Source organism: Nomascus leucogenys, chromosome 22a, assembly GCF_006542625.1.
Source record: "Nomascus leucogenys isolate Asia chromosome 22a, Asia_NLE_v1, whole genome shotgun sequence".
NCBI classification, from domain to species: Eukaryota; Metazoa; Chordata; class Mammalia; order Primates; family Hylobatidae; genus Nomascus; species Nomascus leucogenys.
The window spans coordinates 132,115,871-132,123,879 of NC_044402.1; the positions used below are offsets into that span (position 1 = coordinate 132,115,871).

Consider the following 8,009-nt stretch of genomic DNA (forward strand, 5'->3'; position numbering starts at 1 on the left):
CCAGGCTGGAGTGCAGTGGCGCAATCTCGGCTCACTGCAAGCTCCGCCTCCCGGGTTCACGCCATTCTCCTGCCTCAGCCTCTCCGAGTAGCTGGGACTACAGGCGCCCGCCACCACGCCCGGCTAATTTTTTGTATTTTTTTTAGTAGAGACAGGGTTTCACTGTGGTCTCAATCTCCTGACCTCGTGATCCGCCCGCCTCGGCCTCCCAAAGTGCTGGGATTACAAGCGTGAGCCACCGCGCCCGGCCGCCATGTCATCTTTACTATTAAAAAAAGGGCTATTTTCTAAGAAAAAAAAGTATTAACTCTATGTTTAAAAGTGCAAGTGTTGTGCTGTTCCCACCACTGTTGGTGGGGAGACCCTCAGGAACTGTGGGGGTTACCAGCAAACAAGAGCAAAGGCCACACCTAAAAGGAAGCAGCTACTTCTCATTGCCAGCCAACTGCTGCCATGTGGGAATGCAGCCACGGTGCCACCAGATTTTCTTTCCTTTTTCTTTGAGACAGATAGGGTCTCACTCTGTCCCCTCGGCTGAAGTGCAGTGGCACCATCATGGCTCACTGTAGCCCTGACCTCCCAGGCTCAGGCAATCCTCCTACCTCACTCTCCTGAGTTAGCTAGGACTACAGGTATGCAACACCATGCCCAACTAATTTTGGTTTTTTTTTTGTACAGACAGGGTCTCTCCATGTTGCCCAGGCTGGTCTTGAACTCCAGGGTTCAAGCTATCCACCCACCTCAGCTTCCCAAAGTGCTGGGATTACAAGTGTGAACCACTGCACCTGGGCAGATTTTCTGTTGTACCAAAAGAAGCTGGAAATCCAGGGGTTTATGTGAAATTTTTTGATTTTTTGAAATACTCATAACAAATTCAATGGTCTCTTATTGTATAAGCCAACATGTTTGCCAATCAGATAAGGCAAATTAGGGACACTGGTTTGGGGGTCACTCGTTTAAACCTGCAAAAACACTACTTGAAGAAAATTAATATCTGAAGAGAATTAAATATCTAATTCTGAAACCACAGATATAAGAGCTTGTTCAAACAAAATCCTAGAGGGTGCCCAAAAAAGAAAAAATAAACTGATGGGTTTCCTTTTTTTTGCTTTGAGACAAGAGGTCTGTCTCTGTTACCCAGGCTGGAGTGCAGTGGTGTGATCTCGGCCAGGTGTGGTGGCGGGCACCTGTAATCCCAGCTACTCGGGAAGCTGAGGCAGGAGAATAGCTTGAATCCGGGAGGCAGAGGTTGCAGTGAGCCGAGATGGTGCCACTGCACTCCAGCCTGGGCGACAGAGCGAGACTCCGTCTAAAAAAATAAATAAATAAAAATTAAAAAATAAAATAAAAAATAAAGTGCTGAGTGGCCTTCCCATCTGTAGTCCAGCTACTCGGGAGGCTGCGGTAGGAGGATCACCTGAGCCCAGGAAATCGAGACTGACATGAGCCATGATTGTGCCACTGCACTCCTGCCTGGGCAAAGGGAGTGAGACCCTATCTCAAAATAATAATAAAAAAATAAAGTGCCGAGTACCCCTAACCTCATACCAGAGGATCCCTTGGGATCCCCCTGTGACAACCCTGGTAAATCTCAATCCACAGAGCTCTGGGACCCCTCACCTCTCCAGGTGCTGTTCTTTCTATCTCTAGTTTCTTGGCCCTGGCTTTTCTCTCCAATAGGGTCAAGAACTATGGCAAGCCCATCAATCTCTGTTCCCTGCTTTTCTTCCAAGGCTCTCTCTGCCTCGGCTTGACTTGAATTCAATATATACAATCCTGCAATTGTGGGGATAAGGTGAGGTAGAGAAGAACAGTCGGCATTTAGGGCCACAGACGATTATTTGTCTTCTGAATCAGTAATATATAAGATTCAAAATCCAAAAAGTAGAAAAGGATATGGTTTAGAACATGTAGAAAAAGGAAAAAAAAAAAAAAAAGGATGTGATGCAGTCTTCCTTATATTCCTATTCTAGGCCACCCAATTTCTAACCACAGAGGCAACATTCTGTGTATATGAAAGCAAATGTATATGCACATACAATTTTTCTTAAAAAGCTTGAGATATAATTTACATATCATAAAATCCACCCATTTACACTTTACAATGGTTTCTAGTACGTTTACACAACTGTACAATCATCATTGTAAACTCACTTTGGAACATTTTTATTGTCCCCAGAAGTACCCATCAGCAGCCACTCCTCATTCCTCCCAACCCATTCTCACTCCCAGCCACAAGCAACTACTGCTCTAGTTTCTTCTGTCTATATAGATTTGGCTATACTGGACATGTCATATACAGAATGACATACCATACTTTATCAATCCATCAACTGACAGACATTTTGGGTCATTTCTACTTTTTGACTATTAAATAATGCTGACATGAACATTTGTAGGAGAGTGTGAACATATGTTTTCATTTCTTTGAGGTAGATACTTAAGAGAATTGCTGGACCATATGGCAATTCTATGTTTAACGTTTTGAGAAACTGTCAAACTTTTCCAAAGCAACTGCATTATTTTACATTCCCACCAGCAACATATGAGGGCTCCACCTTTTCCACATCCTTGTCAATATTTGTTACTGTTTGCCTTCTTTATTCTAGCCATTCTAATGAATGTGAAGTGTATCACATCATGGTTTTGATTTGCATTTCCCTAACAACTGTTGAGCATCTTTTTGCGTGCTTATTGGCCATTCATATGCCTTGTTTGCAGAAATGTCCATTCAAATCCTTTGCCCATTTTTTAATTGGGTTGCCTTTTTATTGTTGAATTGTAATATGAGTTCTTTATATATTTGGACACAAGTCCCTTATCAGATATATGATTTGCAAATATTTTCTTCCAGTCTGTAGATTTTTTCTTTTTTCTTTTTTTTTGAGAGAGTTTCACTCGTTGCCCAGGCGGGAGTACAACGGCGCAATCTTGGCTCACTACAATCTCCACCTCCCAGGTTCAAGCGATTCTCCTGCCTCAGTCTCCCAAGTAGCTGGGATTACAGGCCCTCACCGCCACGCCTGGCTAATTTTGTATTTTTAGTAAAGACTGGGTTTTGCCATGTTGGCCAGGCTGGTCTCTAACTCCAGACCTCAGGTGATCCACCCACTTCGGCCTCCCAAAGTGCTGGGATTACAGGCATGAGCCACTGTGCCCAGCCAGTCTACAGATTTTCTTTTTTTTTTTTTTGAGACGGAGTCTCGTCGCCCAGGCTGGAGTGCAGCAGCGCGATCTCGGCTCACTGCAAGCTCCACCCCTCAGCCTTCTGAGTAGCTGGGACTACAGGTGCCCACCACCTCACCTGGCTAGTTTTTTTTGTATTTTTAGTAAAGACGGGGTTTCACCATCTTAGCCAGGATGGTCTCAATCTCCTGACCTCGTGATCCGCCCGCCTCGGCCTCCCAAAGTGCTGGGATTACAGGCGTGAGCCACCACGCCTGGCCCAGTCTACAAATTTTCTTTTGACTTTTTTTTATATGCTTTTATTTTTCCGTGATTACAAACACAACTGAATATCAAATGCACAAAGTTAAGAATTATACGGAGAAAAAAATCAGATACGTTCATATGTATGTCACCTTTTCAAGGCTATTTCCATCCAGAATAACCTTGGTTTGCCAGGGCCAATAGAAAGAAGTCACAAAATCGCATTTAGTCAAATTTGTGTGTTTGCTTTCTTCTATAATTCCAATATCTCCACCATCAATGACTTGAGATAGCTGCCAAGGTGTTATATAATCAGTGCCAGTGTCTTCATTCATTCTACAACGAAGGCTGTCACTTCACACTTGGAAGGTTGCACAGCGGCCAGGCAGAGGCGCTCCTCACTTCCCAGACAGGGTGGCCGGGCAGAGATGCTCCTCACTTCCTAGACGGGGTGGCGACCGGGCAGAGGCTGTAATCTTAGCACTTTGGGAGGCCAAGGCAGGCGGCTGGGAGGTGGAGGTTGTAGCGAGCCAAGATCACGCCACTGCACTCCAGCCTGGGCAACATTGAGCATTGAGTGAGCGAGACTCCGTCTGTAATCCCAGCACTTCGGGAGGCCGAGGCGGGCAGATCACTCGAGGTCAAGAGTTGGAGACCAGCCTGGCCAACACGGCGAAACCCCGTCTCCACCAAAAACACAAAAACCAGCCAGGCATGGTGGCGTGCACCACCTGCAATCCCAGGCATTCGGCAGGTCGAGGCAGGAGAATCACAGGAGCCTGAGGCAAGGAGGTTGCAGTGAGCCGAGGCTATGCTGCCGCACTGCAGCCTGGGCAACAGAGGGAGACCGTCCCAAAAAAGGAAAGGAAGGAAGGGAGGGAGGGAGGAAGGAGGGAGGGAGGGAGGGAGGGAGGGAGGGAGGGAGGGAGGAAGGAAGGAAGGAAGGAAGGAAGGAAGGAAGGAAGGAAGGGACTTTTTAAATATGGGTTTGAAACACAAACATTTTTTATTTTGATTAAGCCCAGCTTCTCAATTTTCTTTAATCACTTGTGCACAAAGTATGTTTTCTTCTAAGGATTTTATGTTTTAGCTCTTACATTTAGGTCTTTGATCCATGTTATTTTTTGTGTACAGTGTGTTCTCCATTATGTTTTTACATAAAAGGCAGAATACTGTACACAGTTTGTCTTTTTTCACTTAATATGCACTTTGTCTTTTTTCACTTAATAATGTAAACTGGAGATTATTTCCCATCAGTACACAAAATGCGATATCATTCCTTTTTACAACTATATAGAAAAATATCTTATGGATCTGCCAGACAATTTTAACCACCTGTTGCTTGATATTCAGGTTAATTCTAATTTTGCATCAAACAACTTTGCAATACATTATTTCACACTTGTCTGAGACTAACTGCAGGGTAAATTCTTAGGAGTGGAACTGCAAGATAAAATGGTAATTGCAACTGTAACTTTGATAGCTACGGCTAAGTACCTAATCTCCATAGCGATTTCTCCAATTTCACTTCCAGTAACACAGTATGAGCATGCCAGTTTCTTTACCCTCTTCTCCACTGTGCTAACAAACTTTTCGATCTGTGACTGCTTGATAGGTAAAAAGTTGTATCTCAGTGTAGATTTTATTTACAATTGTTTCACTATGAGTGATGAGTACCTTTTCCTATGCTTAAAACTCCGTTCCTGTCTGTCCACCATAGCCTGCCTGTATTTCCCCTAAATTGTTGATATTTCTGTTACTCATTTGTTAGGTGCACTTTTATTTTATTTTATTTATTTACTTATTTTTGAGACAGAATCTTGCTCTGTTGCCCAGGCTGGAGTGCAATGGCGTGATCTCGGCTCACTGCAACCTTCGCCTCCCACGTTCAAGCGATTCTCCTGCCTCAGCTTCCCGAGTAGCGGGATTACAGGTGCCTGCCACCACACCTGGCTAATTTTTTCTATTTTTAGTAGAGACGGGGTTTCACCATGCTGGCCAGGATGGTCTGGAACTCCTGACCTTAGGTGATCTGCCCACTTTGGCCTCCCAAAGTGCTGAGATTACAGGCGTGAGCCACCACACCTGGCCTTCAGAAGGTTTCATCACAGGGACGTGCTTTATTTTTATTTATTTATTATTATTATCGTTTAAGATGGAGTTTCACTCTTGCTCAGGCTGGAGTGCAATGGTGCAATCTCAGCTCACTAACCTCCGCCTCCCAGGTTCAAGTGATTCTCGTGCCTCAGCCTCCTGAGTAGCTGGGACTACAGGTGCCTGCCTCCACGACCAGCTAATTTTTTGTATTTTTAGTAGAAACAGGGTTTTACCATGTTGGCCAGGCTGGTCTCAAACTCCTGACCTCAGGTGATCCACCTACCTCGGCCTTCCAAAGTGCTGGGATTACAGGTGTGAGGCACCATGCCTGGTCTGGTGTACTTTTTTTTTTTTTTTTTGAGATGTAGTCTTGCTCTGTTGCCCAGGCTGGAGTGCAGTGGTGCAGTCTCGGCTCACTGCAATCTCCGCCTCCCCAGTTCAAGTGATTCTCGTGCCTTCGCCTCCCAAGTAGGTGGGCTTACAGGCGCCCACCATCATGCTCAGCTAATTTTTTTGTATTTTTAGTAGAGACAGGGTTTCACCATGTTGGCTAGGCTGGTCTTGAACCCCTAACCTCAGGTGATCCACCCGCATCGGCCTCCCAAAGTGCTGGAATTGCAGGTTGAGTCACTGTGCCTGGCCAAATTTATGTATCTTTTCTTTTGGGACTTCCAGGATTGTGTCATATTTAAAAAGGCCTTCCTCTCCTGCAGATTATTAAACAAAACCCAAAAATATTCTCTATGTCTTCCTCTAATACTTTATGGTTTCATATTTTACATGAAATCTCTAACGAACCTGTAATTTAATTTGGTGAAAGGTATGAATAAGGACATATCGAGTCAGGTTCTTTCTTCTTGAGACAGAGTTTTGCTCGTTGCCCAGGCTGGAGTGAAGTGGCAAGATCTCGGCTCACTGCAACCTCTGCCTCCCGGGTTGAAGTGATTCTCCTGTCTCAGCCTCCTGAGTAGCTGGGATTACAGGTGCGTACCACCACGCCTGGCTAATTTTCTGTATTTTTAATAGAGACAGGGTTTTACCATGTTGGCCAGGCTGGTCTCAAACTTCTGAGCTCAGGTGATCCCCCCGCCTCGGCCTCCCAAAGTGCTGGGGATTATAGGCATGAGCCACTGTGCCTGGTCTGAGTCAGATTCTTAAACATGATGCACCACATTCTGTTTTTGTTTTGTTTTGTTTTTTTGAGACGGAGTCTCACTCTGTCACCAGACTGGAGTGCAGTGGCCCAATCTTGGCTCACTGCAACCTCTGCCTCCCGGGCTCAAGCAATTCCCCTGCCTCAGCCACCCGAGTAGCTGGGACTACAGGAGCGTGCCACCACGCCTGGCTAATTTTTTGTATTTTAGTAGAGATGGGGTTTCACCATGTTGGCCAGGATGGTCTCAATCTCCTGACCTCATGATCCGCCAGCCTCAGCTTCCCAAAGTGCTGGGATTACAGGCATGAGCCACCATGTCCAGACTGCACCACACTCTTTTCTGGCATAGGTACTATGCTTTATTTCACATGGCCATGGATTCTCTGGTTTCTCTTATCTCCCATTTATTTTTTATTATTTTTAATTTAGTACATATCAGATATTAAACTGAAAAAACAGATACTACACTTGATCTTAGCCAAAAGGCTGAGAAGTGATACAGTAATTCTTCAGGTAGAGAAATGATTATAAAGATTCAAGTATATTTAATTAAAACCTAATTAAACTCTGCGAAATTATATAGCTTTTGGCAGGAATTTGTTTGCTTGCTTTCTGGAGACTATAAGCAGAGTGCTCCCAAATCTCCTCCTGGTAAACACTACTAACAATTTGGAATTTATTCTTTCAGATTTGTTTTCCTATATTTATCATGGCTTTCCAGGTCAATACATATAGTTCTATCTTATGCTTGTTAGATCTGTAGTTTTCTTTCTAGAGATTACATTCATCAGAACATACTGCTACAGATTATTTTAGAGTTCACCTACACCAACACATTTAGCTCAAATGTATCTATAAACCCAATATTCAATTTTCACCTCAATGACAATCCCTTCAAAATATATTATACTCCACCCTCTCTAATTTCACCATATTCACTCTCTTACCCTACCAAAGCCTAGATACCTAAGGACAGTGTTTCATTAATTGGTTACAACATAAACCTAACAATTCAATTCTATGTTCTATTTTGGTACCTGTCCAAGCAAGTTACCAAGTACATTATCCTAGTGGAGTCAGCCCTGGAGAGAGAAGAAGGAATGTACATAATCTATGACTAAATTCCAATCTTCAATCTTGTACTTGGTAGCAGATGAAGTCTCTATTTCTCTATAGCACCACTACAGTTTTCTAGGAGTTTTAGCTGTCCCTTTATGATGTCTCCTTCGGCTTTTTATGCTTACTGGCAGAAATCTGGATAACTACTCTTTCCTTCTCTAAAATCAGGCATAAAAGATTTGAGAGAATGTAAGGAAATTCCATTATG

The 8,009-nt window shown here is 43.9% G+C and overlaps 1 pseudogene; it reads right to left on the minus strand.

The window, feature by feature from the left end:
• Positions 1 to 7,056: 7,056 nt before the first annotated feature.
• Positions 7,057 to 7,180, minus strand: LOC115832712 (annotated as a pseudogene).
• Positions 7,181 to 8,009: the final 829 nt, after the last annotated feature.